Source organism: Ornithodoros turicata, chromosome 2, assembly GCF_037126465.1.
Source record: "Ornithodoros turicata isolate Travis chromosome 2, ASM3712646v1, whole genome shotgun sequence".
In the NCBI taxonomy this organism is placed as follows: Eukaryota; Metazoa; Arthropoda; class Arachnida; order Ixodida; family Argasidae; genus Ornithodoros; species Ornithodoros turicata.
The window spans coordinates 7,958,373-7,980,917 of record NC_088202.1 but is presented as its reverse complement, the minus strand read 5'-3'; the positions used below and the strand labels follow the sequence as shown (position 1 = coordinate 7,980,917).

Below are 22,545 nucleotides of genomic sequence, written 5' to 3'. Positions count from 1 at the left end.
GAGATCCACGAGCTGACGAATGACGAATCATCTCCAGACGAATGGGACATCAAAGACCTAGTTCACGGCGTGCTGATCTGTACATGGGCGAAGTCTGTGGCCGTGGTTAGTGGCGACCAGGATGAGCACAACAGACCCGAATTATATACTCGACCAAACTGGAAACCTCCATTCGCACTTTACATTCCAAGCAGCTGTATGGTCCACGCACACATATTTTTCTCCTCTACCCTGCTTTTCTTGCCTTTTCTTCTTCTCTTTTGCCTTTCTCCTCCTCCTCCACTGATGTCCAATGATATGGGAAATGCTATGCAGCCTCTTTGCAGTTTTATTTCATTTCCGTTGACTGTGCAAGTAAATGAAGCGTTTTGCACCACGACAACGTGGTCTGAAATTTGTAAGCCCAGGGTGACATGAAATAAAGAAAACAGGTTGCGGTTTCGTTTCGCAATTTCCGAGTAATGTCGGTAGACTATAACATGTCGACACAAACTTGTTTCAACCGCGTCCTCTCCAACTTAGGTTTTTTGTGTTACGAGAGATTTCGTTTATTATACGCGCAAACATTGCAGAAATCACGCGAAACGACTGGTGACTAACCCTTCGCCCGACGACAGCACAACACGGAACAGCAACAGATCAACGAAGAAGTTCAGGAGACAGCTGGACAGCCTGTGCGCATTCAAAAGCCGCGCCACTAATTGTTCCGTCTGGCTGAGCGCCTTATGCGTGTTTACAGTATTGGACTTGCATGGGTGAGCACGAGCGGTCATATGTTTGCACAAAATTTCGTTTGACCCGTCGCGCGCCAAGAGAAAACAAACATAACACAAAAAGAAGACATTACATCAGCGGTACTGCATTTCCAAGCAAGCGCCAAAATGTTATGAAGCGGTGACTGCGCAAACCATTTCGCTCGCTGCGCCATCCCTCGACTGTAGACGACGAAGCGCCGGCTATGATGCACCGCCTTAACCTCGGGATAGGTTAATCCGGTCGCGCCAATTTTCGGAAGCCCCCATAGATGGCGGCACGCGGAATCGCTCAGACTGCTGTTCGGCCGCGGTGTTCGGCAGAAGAACAGAAGTTTGTTGCCGATGTTAAGAACGCAACTCTTGTGTGAGTGTCCAACATACGAAACACAAGGAGAAGTGTGCAACAGCTTGATGGAGATGTCAACCGGAATGCTGAGTTCGCTCCGTCTAAATACACGAAACGGGTACCTTGTGAATAGCGGGACCGGGATTCACAACAAATGCGGCTTCGTGAGCGTGCATTGCTGCAGTATCTTGTTCGTTACAGCGTGTTATCACTCAAAAGCACCTGTGTTTGAGGTTCTTCACTTGTAATAAAGTGTTTTTCAAATTACGTAGAGTTGCTTTCCCTGATAGATTACGGAAACGTTCGCATGAGACGCCATCCATCCGGCGTTGTACAAACGCTGCATGCGGTGAGCTCCGAGCGTTTTTTGCCAGCGTCGTTTGTCGCTGAGAAAAGCCCGACGCCCTGCCGCTCGCAAAACGTCTCATGCGGTTGGCGCTTTAGAGTAAAATCGCGGTCCATAACCGCAGGTGGACGGGCCCAGTCTAGGTGGATTTCTGTCTGCAGGCTCTGGACGGAACTGTGGTGTGCTGCAGACGTTGAGGCAGCCGCTGGTGTCGTTAGGACGACTGAGAAATCTGTCGCGAGCGTGGTTTCGTCTACACCCTTAACGATAGCCCACGCGGCGAGAGGATTCTTTTGTGGGGGCGCATCCTTCAGAGCTCGAATTGTCCTCCGGATCTTTGTGGGGGGGCTAAATGGTGAAAGGTGGTGCCAAAACTTACGCTAACGCTTCCGGTCCTCTTTCTTAAGTTCTCGTATCCGGCGGTACGCCACAATGTGAGGAAGTTGCCCAGTTCGGCGAGCCGTTCTCTCGGCTCGGCGGCGTAATGCTCTGAGGTGGTTAATTGCGGGAGAATGACCGACGTGACCTGTGACCCGTTTAGACATGACTACCGCGACATGGCGGAACGAATGCCTTGCGGGAGGGCCTCTGAGGACATGCCGATGTGCATAGATGTTCGGAGGCCAGCACGAAAGAGTGCCCAATTCGTGAAAGGGATCAGTCCAGTATTGGGTGACAGAGGCAGCCTTTCGTGTGAAATATAGATAGGAAAGTGGTCACTACCTCAGGGAAGCAGATGACCGTTGTTTCTTTCCATCTGTGTTTGAGTGATCTGATCCCCAATCTTTGTCCATTGTTTTGCTCCGATAATGTAACGCGGTGGCTACGACCGACGTGGTATACTACTTGTCCGCTCCATGCTGGGTGACGTAACGCGTTGGCCTTCAGAAGGGAAAGTTTTTGAGACTCCTCTCCTCATCCCTGTTTCGCTTAGAGAGAGAGAGAGAGAAATTATGGGTTTAATGGTACAAAGGCAGAAAAGGCCATAGGCATAAGGACGCTTAGATTGCTCGCTTATTTGGGGCACAATTCGTCACACGGGAAGGAAACAAGGTTGATGACAGGTATACTGTGGATGTTATGCACCAACTACGATGTGCTACAATTTTTTCACCGATCGTTCCGAAGTATCCCTTGAACAAAGTGGGTTTGGAGACAGAGAGCCTGTCCGGCTTGGTGGAGCATCAGTGAGGAACTGAGCTCATGCTTGATTGCCCGAGCGGACAGCATCGTCTGTCCTCGTCTTCGCCACAGTAGCCCGCCCCCCCCCCCCCAACGAAAGTGACTTCGTCACTCCAAGAGACTCTTTTGGGGGTCTTGTGGCGGATGCTGGGACGGCCGGCGGTGGTGGTGGTCGGGACCGCTGGGGTGTCTTCGGCGTCGACGAAAGCCGGTTTCAGGCGGTCGATGGAGACCGTTTCGGGGCGGCCGTGGCAGTGTATGACGAAACATTTCGGGTGCCGCTCCAGGACGGGGAAGGGGCCGGAATAGGGAGGTTGCAGCGATTTCCTCAAGGCATCGGTCTGGAGGAAAACGTGAGTGGCGGAGGTGAGTTGCGGAGAGACAAAAGGCTTGCCGGACTGGTGTGCTCGCGTAGGAGTGGGTGTGATGTGGGAGAAGTGCTCACGCAGGTGCTCCACGTAGTCCGAGGGGGTGATGGCCGTTGAGGAAGTGGGCTCGAAGAACTGGGCCGGAAGGGCAAGGCTAGTGCCGTACACCAGGTCAGCAGCGGTGCAGCCTAAATCCTCTTTCCACGAGGCCCGAAGTCCCAGGAGGACTAATGGAAGACAGTCGTGCCATTTGGATGAATTGCCATAGGCCATGATGGCCGCCTTCAGGTGACGGTGGAAGCGCTCGACTATACCGTTGGCACATGGGTGATATGCAGTCGTGCGACAACGGTTGGTACCGAGGAGCTGCGTCAGTGATGTGAATAGTCGAGATTCCAATTGCTTGCCTCTATCGGTGGTGATCTGAGAAGGGACACCGAACCTTGCGACCCAGGTGGAAACAAAAGTGCGGGCGACCGTGGCAGCGGTGGCATCTGGCATGGGTACGGCCTCAGGCCATCTGGTGTATCGGTCGAGGCAAGTTAGCAGATATCGGTGATTGTTCGAGGGCGGCAGGGGGCCGACAATGTCGATGTGAATCTGCGTGAACCGGGCGCTCGGCAAGGAAAACTGGGAAAGCGGAGAAATGGTGTGGCGGTGGACTTTTGCGCGTTGACAGGAGAGGCAAGATCGGGTCCAGTTACGGATGTCAGTATTCATGGAAGGCCAGAAGTAACGGGCCGTAATCAAACGTTGAGTTGCCCTGACTCCTGGATGAGCGAGTTGATGAAGCGCGGCGAAGAGGGGTCGCCGGAAGGCCTTCGGAACGAAGGGTCGCTCCGAGCCTGTGGATGTGTCACAGTAAACAGATGTGTCTATTCCCGGAAAACAGATCTCACGAATGGCCCGGAAGGAATGGCTGGATAGTAGGTGTTGCAGCTCGGAATCAGATCGTTGATGATCAGCAACGTCGGCGAGGCTAATGGGGGTGTGCTCCAAAGCCGATATGCGGCTTAACGTGTTAGCTGGAACATTGTCGCTGCCTTTTACGTGCTTGATCTCGGCACTGAATTCCGCTAGGTACGCGAGATGCCGTACTTCCCTGGAGGAACGCCGAGAGCTACCTGAACGATAGGCGAAAACCAAGGGTTTGTGATCTGTGAAGATGGTGAATGACCTGTCCTCGAGGTAGTATCGAAAATGCTTGACAGCCGTGAAGGCAGCGAGGAGCTCACGTCCAAACGGGCTGTAGCGCTCTTCTGTGGGGGAGAACTTTTTCGAGAAGAACGCGACAGGTTGCCACTGGCCCTCAACGCGTTGCTGCAAGACTGCGCCGATGGCGTGGTTAGAGGCGTCCACCATTATAGACGTAGGTGCGTCCATGACGGGGTGGATCAAGGTCGTTGCCGACGCCAGTGCTTGTCTGGCTTCCTGAAAGGCTGGTAAGGTATCGGAGGACCAGGAAAGCGTCGTGCCTCCCAACGTGGTCTGCCTCAGGAGCGCCTCGAGCGACAGGGTGCTTGACGGGCTTCGTCCAGTCACACGGGGCCGTCAAGGATGGAAACTGGCGTAAAAGATCGGCAAAAAGATTGTTCTGCGGAAGAGTGATCGCGAGGCCGACAGATGTAGCGCGCGTGCTTACGCCGTTGACCGTGACGCCAGTAAGGTGGTCCACCAGCCTTTGGCCAGCGACATCGACCAAGATTTTGTTGCGCCCTAGGAAATCGCTGCCTAGGATACAGTGCGGAGTGTCAGCAACGAGAAACACCCAGTGAAATGTCCTGCGTAATCCGAAGTCGAGAGACAATGAACGACGGTAGTAAACAGGAATTCTGGAGCCGTTTACTGCTGTGAGATACATGATGGTCGTTCTGTTTCTGTCGGATGGTGAGGCCGGGAGGACGCTGACCTCCGCTCCGGTGTCGACCAGGAATTTGTGCTTGCCGCACCGATTCTTGATGAAGAAAAGGCGACCTTGCCGTATGTGGTGGGGGCTTCCGGTCGCCGCTAGTAACCCCCGGCGTAGTTTCCCTGCCATGCACACGGAGATTCGCATCGGCGAGCTCTGCGACCGAAACGGCTGTGGAACCAACAAAGGTGGCGTCGGCGCCTTGGCGGCGAAGTGGGAGGAGTCGGGGAACGTGCGGCACGGCGACGTTGAGTAGAACGGTCTGGGCCTGAGGAAGTGCGGTCGCGGGGTCCAGATCGCTCGAGTATGTCTGCGATACGGCGGACTTCTTCCGTAGCGAGGCCAGGTCAGAGCTTTCCGCTGCCGACACAGAGGATGCGGGCTGTGGCAGGTGCTGGGAAGGGGCGCTTGGTGAAGATGAAAAGTAATGTGTGCCTTCAAGCGCTGCTAGCGCAGACGGGTTGCACGAGTCGGAGAACAGCTCCATTGCCTTATCCGCTCTGGTAGCTAATGACGCAATGTCGGTCTCTTCCGTAACAGACAGTGCCAGCTGGACGGCATGAGGAAGTTTTGAGAGGAAGAGCTCACGAAAGAGCTTGTCGTCAAAAGCAGCGGTTCCCAGGATTTGTTGCATGTGCCTGACGAGCTGTGAAGGTTTGCGGTCCCCCAAGGGTGCCTTTGAGAAGAGCTCGTGCAGTCGCTGACGATCGGACGGAAGAACCCTGCTGATGACAGCACGCTTAAGGGCGTCGTAGGGATCTTGTAATGGAGGTGAGCTGATGACGTCGCTGACCTCGAGTAGCACGTCCTCGGAAAGGACAGACAAGATGTGATGGTACCTAGTCGATTGGGTAGTGATGCCGCCTAATGCGAATTGAGATTCCGCCTGTTGAAACCATAAGTCGGGGCGGGACCGAATAAATGGTGGCAGGCGGATAGCGAAATGCCCAACGCGGGCCACGGTAGGTGAACCTTCCATGTTGCAGTTCGGATCGTTCGGGTCACCACTTTAGAGACAGGGATCCTGTCCGGCTTGGTGGAGCATCAGCGAGGAACTGAGCTCATGCTTTATTGCCCGAGCGGACAGCATCATCTGTCCTCGTCTTCGCCACATGGGAAAGCAGTGAGCCTGTAATGAACCTAAAATGAAAGAAAAGTGCCTTGATTTCACCTCTGGGGAAGGGTTTCCTGCAACAAAAGACGGTGCATTCCCAAGTTGTTCTTCGAACAATACGCCCTTTCCAACGGGCTGTTTCAGACGCTTTTCAATGTTCACAGCTGTTTTCTGTCATGTATCTAGAGAAAAATCCTCTACAGCTCAAGGATGCAGCTCAGGCGCTATATGATTGAAAATAATCATAAAATCACCTTCTCTCTCCATGCGCACTCACGCGATGTTATCGCCTGCACTGTTTCGTTTAAGTCTTCGGTACTATTCCCCTTGCTAAAACTGCCATGTTGTGCACAGATTGCGCCGCAACTATTTGTCTGACGTTCGAGGTATTGGTATCGTACAAAAGTATATTTTCTACCCTGACGCGGTACATCGTTCTTTTGTATATACCTTGCTCAGCTGTTCTACTATAAAGCGAGGAACATGACCATACTCTCACGTTTTGCTCTTCTTGGTCAAGAATTTACGCGAAGAAAAAAGAAGATAGTGCTATGTAGTTTTTTGTAGCGTGGTGTCCTGGGATACGCAAAGTGCGCCACATCCCAGCATTATTGACATCTTCCGTTGGTAATTTATAAGCTATTTATTTACTAACTAATTTTACTGCTTATTTATTAATTAAATTATTTATTACGTAAACTACGTGTCCTTCAACGCCATGCTCTGCGTATGATTACAAATGATGATTTTTTTACCCCTTCTGCACAGCTATTTTCCAATGCGCGCATTCTTACACTTGAAAGCACGTTTACATTTAAACTGGGAATATATATTCATAAACTAGTAGGGGAAGGGAACCTTGTGCTTACATGTAGGACGATGCTGTACCCAATAAGAGATATCCGAAAATTCCAAACACCTTTACTTAGAACGAACTACGACAGGTAGTCGATGGGATACCTGGTTCCCCTTTTCCTAAATACGTTTGTGCATTTTATAGAGCCTCTGTATACGTATCTGCAATTTAAGCGAGTGTTCAGATCATACTTGACAACAAATTCAGACAGCGCTCTAGTGTAGACACTTCTAAACCATTTCTCATCCTCGCCGTTCTCTTTGTTCTGTAATCCAATTTTGAATTACCATTTGCATAGGCGTTACTGTCATGTGCTAATTTTTTCCTTTTCTTATTCTTTCTATCTCTGCTTCCTTTGTTTTCTTGCTTCTTTCATTCGAAGTGCGGAATAGAATTTATGTGCCGTCACTTATGTTTAACAGCTAAACAGCTAATTTACAAACCTTATCTACTGGTAGCGATGCGTCGCTCCGCATGTATCAAAGTAGCACAGAAGTCATTTTTAACACCCGGTTTTCTTCCTATAAAACTGTTAAGTAGCCCAGTAAGATGCACCATGAGAAATAATTCACACCACAGAGTCATAATTATAGCAGAAATTGAGTTTAAAGTACGCCGCAAAAAGCGACCGTGCGCAACGGTGGTGGGGAGCGGAACCAGCAAGTGATCTGCCGGGAACCTCCCGCTGACGTTTTAGGGGGGGGCGCTCGCTGATTGGTACAGAGAAATGCTGTCTGCTACTCAGCTGTCGTCTGCTACTCATCTGTTCGGGGCTCTGCAAAAGCATTACTCCTGGCTCGGTTATGATTTCCTAAAATTCACGGTGCCTTGCTCTACGAAACACATGATTCATTTATCGCTATCACTAACGCTACGGAATCACAACACTGCAGAACAGTGCAACAGTTGCTGTAATACCGGCCGCAGCAAACAGCTGTTTCTTTATCGTCGAAGGTATTTAGAAGAGATGATATTTTGTTTCCGTATATTTTTAACGCGAATTTATTGCTTCTATCGCCTCAAAGAAACGTCCTTCAAAAGATATCTTACAGTAGACGGATCACCGCGCACACTGCTATATAAACCCTAGCTAACACAACCGTCACTCGTCCTCTCATTTCAGCTAGTTTTACGTAAGCGCAACGCGGCTGAAACTGTCTATGGTAATCGGTGGCTTGCCTGACGCAATCCGCTGCAATCCTGCGTAATGCGTGTGTGCGGCGTTCGTGGCTGTGTAAACACCAAAGGATCCCGCTCTGGTGGACGAAAGGGAGCGGATATTCGCTATCACAAGGTTCCAAAGAACGAACCCGCACGGACCACATGGCTCAGGTTGATAGGACGTGATGCCGTCCCACAGAACTTCGAAATCTCCGTCTGTTATTTGCACTTCCGATCGGACGATTACGTATTGAACATGGCACTCGCAGACGCGTCCGGAGTTGGGAGATTCCGAGGTAGACTGACACCTGGCGCGACGCCGTCGTTGAACCTGCCGACGGGCGATCGGCACGCAGCGCAACAAAAAAAACAAGGTACGTATTACAACGCGTCCTGTAATAGACACCCATACCACATACGTATGTTTTCTGTCTTGCGGGTTGAGCCTTCTTTGTGTCAGTCACTTTCTCTAATTCAGGCCTGCCTGTGTATCCCAGAAGGATGTGACAGCCAAGCTAGTGATGGTACTGGCTTCATGGTTCTTGTGAGCATATGGTGGCATTGGGTTTTGTAGGAGACATGATTTTACGGTAACATTTATTGATGTTGCACTGCCTCACAATGTTGTTTACAGGCTTCCCAACCTGGTAACGAAGAAAGCAGTCACGCATGAAACAGTGTGTGCTTCCCCTGCACTTCTGTCTCCCAGTGTAAGCAACTTATCAAGCTTATGGTGCTCCAGCGTGCTCAGTTATAACCTGTACACTGTTCGGTAACTGAACAGTATGCTGCAAGACGTTACCTGACCTAAGAGTGCATGTTGTGTGTATGTGCAGGTACACATGCCTTTCACAGTAACATTTATTGATGCCGCACTGCGCCTCACAATATTGTTTACAGGCTTCCCAACATGGTAACGAAGAAAGCAGCCACGCATCTGAAACAGTGCGTGCTTCCCCTGCATTTCTGTCTCCCAATGTGAGTGTCGACTCATACATTGTAATATTACTTATATATGACATGCATGCAAATTGTGACAAAGTACTGCAAATAACATGTGACTGATCAGGTTCAACCCCAATTACTCCTAACCTGATCCGGGAAGGAATAATCTTGTTTACCATGGAGATGTCATACCATAATGTACAGTGCTCAAACCTTCCCACCAATCTCCTATTACCATAACCTAGCTCCAATACTGGCACCAGCACAAAACTGGCGGAGAACACTGTATTCAGTACCGAACCTGACCCATGTTCTTTCGAGGAGTGGCAAGATGTTGACATGCTGTGGCTTGTTGTCATTGTGTGTGGAAATGATCTCAACAGAAAATAAAATCTGGGGCAATATTCGGGACGCCCTTGCTCAATCTGTCTGTTGAGTCTGCCTCCACATGTCTTGACAACAAGCAACACCATGTCAACACTCAGCCCTCGAAAGAACACTGTCAGACCCGGTACAGTCTGTGATGTTCACCGCCAGTCGGGCCTTATCGGAGTGAGATCATGGTAATGGAAGATTGGTTGGAAGTTCCGAGCAATGTATATTAGCACGGTCTCTGCCATTTTGTTTCTTCAACTTTTCGCCGGTCAAACGCTCAGGCTTGCCTATCATGGAATTGTTTCTTCAACATTTCTTCCAAGCAGCTCGACACGACCCCTCAAAACACCCTGGAGTTCATGAACTGTGGATGCAAGCAGGTCAAAAGCACACGTTCAACCGAGGAGAAAGGCACACAGTATTCTCCACCGAAGGAGTCAAGATGGACCCAAACAGCGCTTATGAAGACTAGGACAACTGGTATGAGCAACACAACTACATAAGTGTAACATGTGGCTCACAGGATTTTGTACCTCGAGGCACAGAAGCAAATCGTAATGTTGCGGCGCTGCAGGCATCATGTACTCAGACAAGTGAAGAGCTTTGTCAAACTCAGCTACAGGAAAGTGGACTTCCTTGGCAGTCGATGCAAACATCGTGCAACCGGACAAGTGAGGAGCTCCATCAAGCTAACCAACAAGACACCGCAGTGCAATGGGAACCAAAGCGTTGTTCCACGCCAGTTATGGACGTGACAGAGAGCAGTATCGGTGATACCGAAAACCCAGCAGACACTACATATGTACCGATTAACGACAGTACGTGTTCTCAGGTAATTACAGTTGTACTTCAATATCTTGGGTTTTTCTCTGGGTATATTTATATATGTTACATGCAAACTTGTTGCAGTGACTCCCATCAATACCGGTCTGTGGATCCACAGGAGGAGCCAAAATACATAGTGTTTGAAAGCAAACTGAAGGAACTCTTTCGTGTATATACCACATGTTTGAGTCCAGTTTGAGTCATTGAGCTGTGTCGGATCCCTCCTTCGAGTGAGGTGCTGCTGTCCAGATGGTCACATTTTCTGTTGGGAAAGCCAGCCGTACATAGCCAATAAGACTGCTGAGAATGTGCTTTTGTCAGCTGCCATTCTATTCGGCGGAGCCAGCCCAATACCAACACTGCATATGCTTCAACTGATAAATGTCAAGGTATGTCCATACTCTGCCTCTAGGAACTAGATGTATGTAGACAAGGTTTAGCGGTTATTTTTACCATTTAGGCCATCTGTGACAACGCATTTTTCAGCTACCAGCGAGGCTACCTTCTTCCTGCAATACCTTCCTACGAAACCCAACCTACGGAACCCAAGAAAGAGACAGAGAAGGGACGTGACGACACGTTCTCGAGAACGTGGCGTCCCTCCTCTGTCCCTTTCACGGGTTCCATTTTTTCGTCAATAAGAGACTGAAACATTCAAATACACAAGCTTTCGAATAGAGTCCGTTCTTCACTAGGTATGATACAGACACACACATAGTGCAGATATTTATACTGATGTACATTAGAGAAAGGGAACAAAGAAGGTAGTGAGGAGGAAATCCCAATTCTTGTTAGAAAGTATTGAGATCACAAAAAAATAAAAAAAAACAAGGCACACAGGCTTTGCGCAGTTGAATTTTCTGTTACAATAATTCTATCTGCAACAATGACATGAAAGGTACATGTAGTAAAATGTAAAAAGAACAAGCTTGTACAATCGCTATATGCAAATGCCATGCTCGGGAATGCTTAGTGGCCATGTAGTCCACAAGAGGATCTTGTAACAGAGGGTTAAGAAAAAGTTTGAAGCTGCGGACAAGTCCCGTGCATGTGCTGAGCTAAACCCGTGGATGCAGCATACTTGTAACCACCTTTACAGGTGTAGTTCCAATTCTGAGGGAAATGCAGAGCTTCTGCTTACCATGTGGAGAAGTGTGAGCTTACGTATACAAATGAGCTGTCATTCAGGAAACAGTGTATACAAGCTTCGAGATAATGTGTCTAGGTTTGACCCGGCACGCTTTCAACATCCATGACAGCCATGAGCGACCATGTTTCGATATAAAGAGCATAGGGAAGACACTTGGCCATGACCATATCTTATCTTCACAGAGGATGTACAGGGTTCGCCAAGATAAACATCGGGGTTTGTAACGAAGATAAAACAAATTAGAACAGTGTCGGAAAGCCAAAGTAGATGTTAAAAGACGTGTTATGCCGCAAAACTTTATGTCGATAATGCCGCTTGGTCTGTTTCTCTGCGGATAAATCGTGAAAATTAAAAAAATCGCCGCTGCCTAAACGGCTATACCTGTGTTTCAGCTTCTTTCCGTCAGATGGCGAAACGGTCGAACGCGGCGTTGCAGAGTACGATTCTGCATTCAGTTCCACTTGTTCAGATTTCGATGTCGTCTGCAACGCCGCGTTCGACCGTTTCGCCATCTGACGGAAAGGAGCTGAAACACGGGTATAGCCGTTTAGGCAGCGGCGGTTTTCTAATTTTCACGATTTATCCGCAGAGAAACAGACCAAGCGGCATGATCGACATAAAATTTTGCGGCATAATACGTCTTCTAACATCTACTTTGACTTTCCGACACTGTTCTAATTTGTTTTATCTTCGTTACAAACCCCGAAGTTTATCTTGGCGAACCCTGTAGATCACCTCCTGAGTGAAACACCAACAACTTGCAAATATGTGAGCTACAGTGAAATAGTACAGTGAATAGGTCTGAGTCCGCACCAATGACTATAATTGGACTGGTTTGAGGGGAAACATGGGAAATTTATAATAAGAAATTGAGAAAGGGTTGCAAAGATGGATGTGCACAGAAAAGGTCAAAATTTTTTGTCAACGATAGGGATGCCTCTGTTGATGCCATTGGCATGACCTCACGTCATGAACTCGAGTTGTTTTATAGGAAAGGTGATAGCCTATGTTCTCTTAGAGCTTATGGACGGGAACGTGTTTGTGGCAAGCACCTGTGCACTGAACAGAAGAAAAAAAAAGCATACATACATTGCGTTACTGGTTGGTGCGAGGTAGCACTTGCAACTTGATATGAACACAGTATGGGGATGTTCTCCTTCATTGTTTCTTGTTACTGCTATAACTTGTATGCTCATTCATAAACACAGTGATCAATAAAGCAACATTACAAGTTTTGATGTCTCTAGAATGCGTTTTACTGTGTAGTGGTTGTCTGGTTACTCCAGAAGGGTATATGGCAGACCTCTATTGTGCATGAAAGAGGTATTGTTGTGATCAAGCAGTGTTCACGGCCAAACAATCCAGTGTACCTCTGTCAAGATGGGAGGCATTCAATGCTGCCTACAAGCACCTGAAAGAAAAGTGAGAGCTTCATCTCAGTGAAAGCGAACAAATACACACATGGTCAGACAGCACCTACTGCATCACACGTCAAAAAGGCAAAAACCTTTGTATGCTTCAGAAGGAAAGGTTTCCTTTATGACATGTGAGCACATGCTTCGAGGACTTTTCTGCAGTGCTTTCCTAATGGTCCCCAGAGCCACCTGGTAAACTGTAGGCAACATACCGAACCTTCCTGCATGTACCATGGAAAGCGTATGTAACTTTACTAATAACAAACCGAAGGCACACATGAATGAACTCACTTGTTCACTTTGCTGTTCCGGATAACAGCGTACTCGTCGCTTTCTCTCACGTAGCAGTAGGATACCTGGAGCAAATGGGTCTTCAGCCACAGTATTCTAAAGTACAGATTTCTTGAAATGCAACCGCTGCGCTGCTTCAGTGACGTCATTTCGCGGCAACAAAGGCATTCTTCTGCCGTTGGCATCGGCACGCATTTGCCGCAAGGACACCTGAACCGAAAGAGCAATGCAATCCCCAAGAACACCTGCGATCCTCAGGACGTCCTCAAAGTGTCAACGCGTCCTCGTCCGTGATGGGATGTCCGGAGGAGATCCGGAGAGTGTCATCATGGGATCTTCCGGTGATAGTCATTTGCGTAGATCCTGCGGCCGCCAGCCGGAGGACATATTTAGGAGAAGTAAATTAGTTTAATAATGCGATGTGCATTTCTATGCCTGCGCCCATTAATTAGTGTTTCGGTTTGTTTGTCAAGTGAGACCAAGTCTTCTTGGTGGCACAGTGCAAACGTTCAAAAATATAGCAAGAAATGACAGAAACTGAAAAGAGAAAAAGGTGCCAAAGATACAAAATGGCTGAAAAGATAATAACTGATGGTCTAGCAGAGTTCATAGTTGTGTAGGTGACCTGGCAACCTGCGCTGACGGACTGGACGGTCCGAAGAGGGTAGATGAAGCCCTGGAGAGGCACCAGGTAGTGCGTCGCTCGTTTGTTCGCTAGGAGTGCTGGAGCGCTGCTCATCCACAGGCTGGATGGGGACCATGTGATCCACTGGTGATACAGGCGGAACATAACGCTTGATTTGTGACACGTGGACAGTCCTTGGCTGATTCAGAATGCGTGTGCTGCTGGGAGACACACGGAGGGCCTTGAATGTAGTGTCTGTAAGCTGTTCCACTAGTTGGTAAATTCCTTTGAATCGTGGGGCGAGCTTTTCGCTTGAAACAGGCTCTTGGCGACGAACCCATACAAAGTCTCCAACGGAGTAGTTATGTGGACGACGGGTTCTGTCGTAGATTTGCTTGCGTGATGTCTGAGCTACTTCAGAGTTAGAAGCTGCTTCGCTTCGTTGGGAGGATAGGTCCAGGATACGTTCCATGAGTGAAGACTGCTGGACGGGGCGGTGCTGTTGCAAGGGGATCTTTGGAATACACCCAAACAAAAGTTCGAAAGGGGCGAAGCCTGTGCTGGAATTCACTGTCGTGTTGACGGCAAATGCTGCCTCCTGGAGCTTTGATTCCCACGTTGAAGACTCGATTGCACACAGTTTGCGAAGCGTTGAGACCAAGCTATTTGAAGCTTTGGAGTTTTTTTGGAAAGGAACCAAACAAGAAGCATTGATTGATAATACAGGGTGTCCACGCTAAGTGTGAACAGATTTTTAAAAAATATATATAACACTTTTTCCAAGATGAAATCAATTGCAATATAGCATATGCTAAAGGGCACTCCCTAGCAGGGCATTAGCAAAGTTCAAAGGCAATGTCTTAATTAACTTTCATTAATTAACTTTTTAATTATAAAAGCTACAAAGTTGTCCCAATGAGAACATCTGTTCCTTTCGATCACCTGATATCGTAGCCGTTTTCAGAACAAAAACCCGTTCGATAGATCGCCCGCAAAAAATTCGTGAAGGAACGCCATTTTTTCTTTATTTTGTTCATTGCGCTTCTTAAAAGACGCGTCTTTCTTTCACCCCCAATGTGAGAGGGAGAAAGAGCACACTATCGCCTCTCGCATCTTGGAAAAAGATTAAAAGGAAACAGAAAATGCAACCCAAGATAAGGCCAGTTCCGATAGAGTCACCCGATACATTTGTTTTTGTTTCGTTTCCGAAAGTTAAAGCTCATCTTCGACGCATGAGGCGGCACTGTGCTCCTTCCCCCTCTCCCGTTGGGGATGAAGGAAATACGCGTCTTCTAAGAAGCGCAATGAAAAAAAAAAAATGGCGTTCCTTCACGAATTTTTTGCGGGCGATCTATGGAACGGATTTTTGTTCTGAAAACGGCTACGATATCAGGTGACCGAAAGGAACAGATGTTCTCATTGGGACAACTTTGTAGCTTTTATAATTAAAAAGTTAATTAATGAAAGTTAATTAAGACATTGCCTTTGGTCTTTGCTAGTGCCCTGCTAGGGAGTGCCCTTCAGCATATGCTATATTGCAATTGATTTCATCTTGGAAAAAGTGTTACATATATTTTTAAAAAATCTGTTCACACTTAGCGTGGACACCCTGTATATGTTAGGAGACCTACTATGTAACGAAGAACTCGTTTTATGGGACTTATTTGCATATTATACACATCTAGACTTCTGGTATTACTTAGATCGAAGATAGTAGAATACATTTCATTTTCATCGACAGGCGTGAGAAATATCGTATCCTGTAGGCTATACGGTGGGTTTTCACATGAACTATAAGGGGTGTGGCTAAGGTTTGTACGACAAGCATTAACAAAATACGCATTAAAATACTCCGCTAAGTCACGACCTTCTATTATTTTATCATCCACACTCATGCGTTCAACTACGGAACTCCTTGCTTTCCTATTAAGCACATTATTCAAGTTATTCCATACCAGTTTTGCGTTACGTTTTATATTGTCACTAAACAAACCTTTATAATAAGCTGCTTTTGCACGTTTTAGCTTACTCGTGACATTATTTCTGAATAGTTTATATGCCGTCAAGTCTTCAATGTTTCTGGAACGTATAAATTTCTTGTATAACTTATTTTTCTTTCGTACGAGAACTAATAAATATTTGATCATCCAGGGCTTTCGACTATTACTGGATGGTTTCTGCTTCTTCATAGGAAAATGAGTCATATACATTTTCCAAAATACATTAAAAAATTGATCATACGCTTCATCTAGGTCATCATACGTGAAAACAAAATCCCAATGTGTATCAGCGACTTCCTTTTCGAAATCGTCTAATGCTTTTTCAGTTATAGATTACTGATCATCTTTCTTTTCGTGACGGGAAAATAGTAGAAAAACCGGTAGATGGTCACTAATGTCAGTCTGTAGGACACATGATATTAAAGTCGGCGACTGGTAGTTGGTAATTATAAGGTCCAATAACGTAGATGATAATGGCGTACCTTGTGTGGGTAAACAAATAAAATTCTTGAAGCCATAATCTGTTAGTGTAACACTAAATTCATTTGACACAGAACAGCTTGACAACATATCGATATTGAAATCCGCAGCAATAAATGTCGGACGTTTCTCCGCGGATGCGAAAGGTAAGCAGTCTTCTAAAAATTGAAAGAAACTTGATGTACTTGAACCAGGTGGTCGATATACAACGAAGTACATATACCGATCAGACATTAAAGTAAGTATTTCATAATTATCAGTAAGCACGGAAAACTGTGGCAAGATACTACAGCTCTGATCTTTCACAAGCATGCTTAGGCCACCACCCCTTTTTTCGCTACGATTTAGGAAGTATGTTTGTCACCATTAAGGAAAAATATCCTGTTCATGTTGACACCAAGTTTCCGTAAACATTATTACATCACAACAATAGTTCATGCCATGAAATAGTAATTCTAGCTCTGACTTTTTATTGACAACTGAACGAGCATTAATATGAATAATTGACAAATGCTCATCGGTAACGCGTTTAAACGCGTTACCGATGAGCATTTGTCAATTCGAATGTCTGTATCCTAATGACATGCGGAATTCCGCAGGTCACTAGGATACAGACATTCGTTACTCATTATAGATGGTTAGAGGCTACAGAAAATAACAATTACTTCATCTTCTCAAGTTCAGAAAATGAATTCACACGAATAGCTCTGTCTCCGGATCTCCTCCTCACATCTGTTGAGGAGGAGATCACATCTGTGGAGGGTTGACACCTGTTGAGATGTATATTGCATTAGAATGGACAAGCATCCAGGAACTGGAACATTCACGAAAGGAAAAGGAGACAGATTCGCAACAAACTCACTTTACATGTCAATCTACTCCTAATTATTATTGGTTTGGGATACGGCTGAGTTTGACCACAATTAATGAAGACTTCAGACATGATGCTGATATGCTGTTAGCGCATTTGGCCGAAGATTGGAAGACCCAGGTCCTATTCCTGGTGTCCGTACCACTTTTCCTCGAGTTGTTTGAATTCACCTGAGCTGCCTCTCTTTTTCATCTGGACTTTGTTGTGTTCAAGTTCTCCTACGATTGCTTTCTGTTTATACCACAGTCCCAGAAACCTGTCATGTCAATGACTCAGATCACATTATGGTGGGTGAGGAAGCCTTACAAAGGTGGGAGCTGGCAGCACCTTTATTTTGCACACCCTCTATTGTTTACCTCTTGTTGTGCAATGTCTGATGTTCATGACTGGGAAGGAGAATTGGAATCATCCTTCGCATATTAACTTATACTTTTTCAATATTGTATTTCCACAGCCCTGAGCTCCTTATACCCTCGTTATACGTCAAATGCGATTGAAACCTATTTATCTGTTATGTAATGATTCCCTGCAATGCAGATTCCCTGTAACTGTGATGAGCAGATATGCTTCAATAAATGTGTAGAATAAAGCAAATGTAGGGATTTTTCAGTGGGACATTGTACTGTGGGGGAATGATTGTTTGGATCATTAAGACCATGGCAAAACTACCCTCCACTGGATGTGTTGCCATGATGGAGAGATACCACTATTGTCCTTGTGAGGGGGGGGGGGGGGGGATATGCATGCTCAACTCTCACGAAAAACCTGGTAAGTGCCTGATGCTTGGACATCACGTATAAGCTCGTGAGATACACCCTCTGAGATAACTGTGTGGTCGCATCATGGGATTATTGATTGATCCAGTTTCAGTTGTTTTAATTACGTTTCGTTAATGAATGCTCAGCAAAATAAACTTCTTGCGTTTCTTTATTTAACTGTCTTGTCATATTTTGCTTTTGATTGCTCTTGTGCTGAACTTTGTGAGTCTCTACACATGTTCAAGTACCAAATAGCTGTGTTTTTTTACATCTGCCCTCTCTGCCTTGCTGCTGTGGCTAGAAGAAGTAATGTGACACGCCCGCAAAATTGTTGAATTGAAGCGGTTTGAGTTCGAGAATGGTAAAGTGATTTTGAAAACGTACACCATACAAATTCAGGACTATGACCTGTACATCCCATGTGCAGCCCAGTCACTATTTATAGCGTACGAGGTCACGCTGCCGACACACAGTGTTGTATGACGTCGACATCCATAGTCGGAGAGCCATTATTGCATGTTTATGGTGCTTCACGACGATTTCTGGAAACCCTCAACAGCACTGATACTTGAAATCTGTTTCTTTCTTTGTAGTTACCGCAGCCGCACCTAAGTCAGTTGTAGAGTGGGTGTAGTTTCTTAAAAAAAAAAAAGAAAAGAAAAACTCCGTCAGAATGCATCCACTCCCTACCGCGTAATCCGTAACAACGAGTCATCGATGCAGTCTTCCGAGTGTCGAGAAATCACATATTGATTGCCATGACGGAAAGCAATAATGGTTCTGAGGATAAAGTACACAGTGGACAAAAAAGAAAATCTGGACGCTGTCTGGTTTTTTCAACGACTGCTACATTTCAGCTGCTCAGTATTTGTTCAGTTTGTTTATACGCACATATGGATTCTTGTCTGGATTGCAGGGACGGGTTCTATAGCTCACCATACCGGGTTCTGGATTGTTGTGGATTGTTATGTCGAGCCCAATGTTATAGGCCTCCGGCACTAAAGTTTCCCGGCCCCCAAGCGGAGGGAGACCGCAACTCTCGATAGAAAGCTAGTAGACGACGCACATGTTTGTGGCTGTACGTGTGACTGTTTTGGCGTTTGATTTGACCGACTGATCGACTGTATCGAGACCTTTCGTGTGCCAGTGTTTAGATATTGTAACGTTGACATAAACAGCGAAATCACACCTCACATCCGCCCATCATTGGCTCAGCGCGATTCGATGGATGCTACGGTTCAGTGTGACGCCTCGAACGTAAAGAGGAAAAGATGGACTGGTGCTGGCTGTTGTGTCGTGGGATGCACGATGAACTATAAAAAAGCAGTCGCAGATTTGGCTCATGTGCGCTTCCATTCCTTTCCCTCGAGACCACACGAAGTGGAGCGACGACAAAAGTGGATCTTAGCTGTCCGCCGAATAGGGTAAATATGCATGGTTGTCCCTTTCGTTTCTTTGTTATCTCATCGTGGAACTAGTGATCGTCAAGCAATGCATGCAAGTGAAGTAAGTTTTTTACAATCGACAGGGAAGACGGAAAGCCGTGGGAGCCAAGCAAGAATTCACGGATCTGTAGCCTGCACTTTGTCTCAGGCAAGCCATCTAATATCGAGAGCAGTCCGGCCTATGTCCCAACGATATTCCCTGACGTGTACAAGAGGAGTCAGTCTTCAGCAGGGGCAGTGGATAATTTCAACAGGTAATGTGTGACCATAATTATAGCCGGAAAAGAGATGACCAAACTGTAGAAAGGTGCCTGCATGCGTGTTTTTCTCCGTTTTAGGTATCACGCACGGAACCAGAAAAAGGTTAAGGTTTCTAGCAGCACGGTTCACACGGATAGCCTGCATGCTGTAAGTTTGCTATCTGAGTTTGGTAATTTACTAATTGACTTTACTAATAGCAATTTTTGCAGTTCTCTGCTGACAATGTTACGTCGAGCCCTGAACCTCCTGTGTATGAAGACGATGAATGGATGGAAGATTGTGACAAAAAGACAGTAGGCATTTCATTCGTTTGAACATAGTAATAGAAGGCAAGCAAGTTGCTTGCGTGCTTGTCCTTCATCTTTTCCTCAAGTTCAAGGAAATGTATAACCCATCTTGGTTTGTTTAGTAAGAGCATGAACTAGGCTTGACACCACAGCGTGAAAGTTTGCTCAGTGGATGCTTTATTTACTTTTGGAGAGAACGTTTGCATTCTCTTTGAACCTGTTATTTCCTAGATTTCACTATTACACTCTGGTGCGACATCTAGCACACTATAATAGACTACCATTTCACTCTCTTGTGGCATGCCATGTGTTGGTGCAGGTTTCCACCGAAACGGATGCAGTCGATGAGTGTCATGGCCAACTTCACTTGTTCCTTTCTACTACAAGCAGCAACAACGCAGAGTGCCAGGTGACACATTCCGAGGAGGCTCAAAAGGTGTCAAGGCATGTCGGACCAGATTCACGAACATGCGCCTTCCTTGGTTTCGAATCTGCGGAAAGGAATGAAGATGCGTTGCAGGAACTTTGTTCAGTCAGCAACAACATGTTCGCACTTCTCCTCAGTCTGATGCCAGAGTTAAGGGTGAGGACAACAGACATGACTGTTCAAAATAAGCTGCTGTGCTTCCTCATGAAGCTAAAGCTTGGTCTCAGCTTTGTAGCGCTCAGTGTACTGTTCAGTGTTGACCAACGCACCATTTCACGTACATTTTATGATGTCCTCAACATCATTTATGCCCGTACTAAAAACTGGATTTCCCCCCCGTCCATGTTGGCTGTAAAAGAGACAATGCCACAGTGCTTTAAGGATCACTACCCGAACTGTCGGTTTATTATAGACTGCACAGAAATCAAGACTGAAACGCCGCCAAAGCTTGACCAACGTAATCTTATGTACTCAAACTACAAAGGTGCTTACACACTGAAGTTCCTAGTTGGTATTTCCCCAAATGGTGCTGTGACATTCCTTTCCAAGGCCTTTGGAGGACGGACATCCGATAGCAGTATCACAGTTGAGTCTGGATTCCTAGATCATCTTCAGCCTGGTGACTGCGTTTTAGCAGACAAAGGTTTCCCAAGCATCAGAACAGTCCTGGCAGAAAAAAATGCTGTACTTGTGATGCCACCATTCTCCAAAGGTGACGGTCAGTTCAGTTCTGCTGAAATGAATGAAACGTATGCAATTGCCAAGTGTCGTATCCACGTAGAACGTGTGATTCAAAGGATCAAAATATTTAACATATTGAATTATAGGGTGCCAGTGACGCTCATACCTTATATGCAGAAAGTTGTCCATGTTTGTTGTGTGATTGCAAACTACCAGCCACACATTATAAGGCCTCAAGAAGCGTAGGGCACCGCTGACAGGGATCGGAACCAAGATTGAACCTGAACCCAGAACTGGGAAAAGTGTTATTTTCTGTCAAAACCGAACTGAGACGGAATAAATTTTTGGCTGCCCTCCTCTGAACCGCAACAAATTGATATGGTTACCGGTTCAGAGCTGAAATAATTGTACTACCGTCCTTTTTTAATTTGTTCATTTATGTGTCATTTATTTATTAATCTTGTTTCTCAGCGCTCAAGCACATTCTCTCCGACCAGTGCGCCCGCCTTTCTTCTGATATGTTCTCGAAGACATCCTTACTATTCGTTCAGCATTGTCATTTGGAAAGCAGGAGCAGCACGTCAATAATAAACGTTTCTGTTACTTTTATTGCGTTTTTACCTGCTACGGTAATTTCACACCTTTCTCTTGCAACTGTGTACGGCGACTGTAGGCCCGATTTCATGTAGCAAAATTACTGTGGGTGAACCGGTTAAAGCAGACTGAAAAAACAGTTCCAATTCATTGTCCCACAATTGTGTCCCAACTGCTGACCACGTTTCTCTTTTTTTTTTTTTTTTCATCTATCCGAGCCGAACCGATATACCTCACCTGGTTCAAGCTGATAATTTCTGTTCAGCGGAGCTGAACCCGAACTGAACCAGTATGCGTGAACCAGGACCGAAAAAAAATATTGGTTCCGATTCCTGCTGGCTGATATGCCTGACGTTAGTGCCTGTTGGAGTGTGATTAATCGAACTGTATGACCATGTGTCTTCTATTGCATTGTCCCTTTTATTGCCTTGTAAATAAACTTTAATAGTACAGTACTAGTCTAGCAGCCAATATCACCAACTTGTGAATAAAACTGTTTCAATAATGTTTCAATAAACTGTTTCAGTAACTCTATAATACAGACATATGTAACATTTGGGATGGGATAATATGTACAGCAGTGGGATGGTATATATAATAAAGAAACATTGCTGGTTTATGTACACGCACAGTAGGAGAATGCCATCTGCAGGACAGCATCTCAAGACAGCTGGAGCAGGGCTGGCAAGAAGCTATTAAAATAAAAAGTTGCTAGCTTTGGAACGGCATTTTGCAGCATCTCACTGTCCCTTTCGACGATCACCAAAATTTGTTGCCTTGATGAGTAAACAAAAAAGTAGCAGAACTCCACATTCAACACGTACATCGATATTTGAATTTGCGTGTAATATTGATGGCTTTTCTTCAGATTCAGTCCATCATCAAAAATAAGGTAGTTCACATGACTGGTTCGCGTTTCGTAATCTACAATAGGGAGGTCCTTTCTCGAGTAGGGACATTTAATTTCAAGCAACACCGGATCCTCACCAAACATGAAAATGCCATCGGGGCTACTGCACAACCACGGCTGGTCTAGGCAGACAACAAGGCCACAGCATGTTACGTGAACGCTCAATAT

The 22,545-nt window shown here is 46.2% G+C and overlaps 1 protein-coding gene across 1 annotated transcript in view; it reads right to left on the bottom strand.

Moving 5' to 3' along the window:
* Positions 1-19,925: 19,925 nt before the first annotated feature.
* The window catches only part of LOC135385169 (uncharacterized), a 62,747-nt gene continuing 60,127 nt past the window's right edge, over positions 19,926-22,545 (bottom strand). The window contains exons 13-14 of the mRNA XM_064614355.1: positions 20,685-20,858; positions 19,926-20,256 (exon numbers count right to left, since the gene is read on the bottom strand). The gene's annotated coding sequence lies outside the window, so the exon portion shown is untranslated. The remainder of the gene's footprint in view (positions 20,257-20,684; positions 20,859-22,545) is intronic.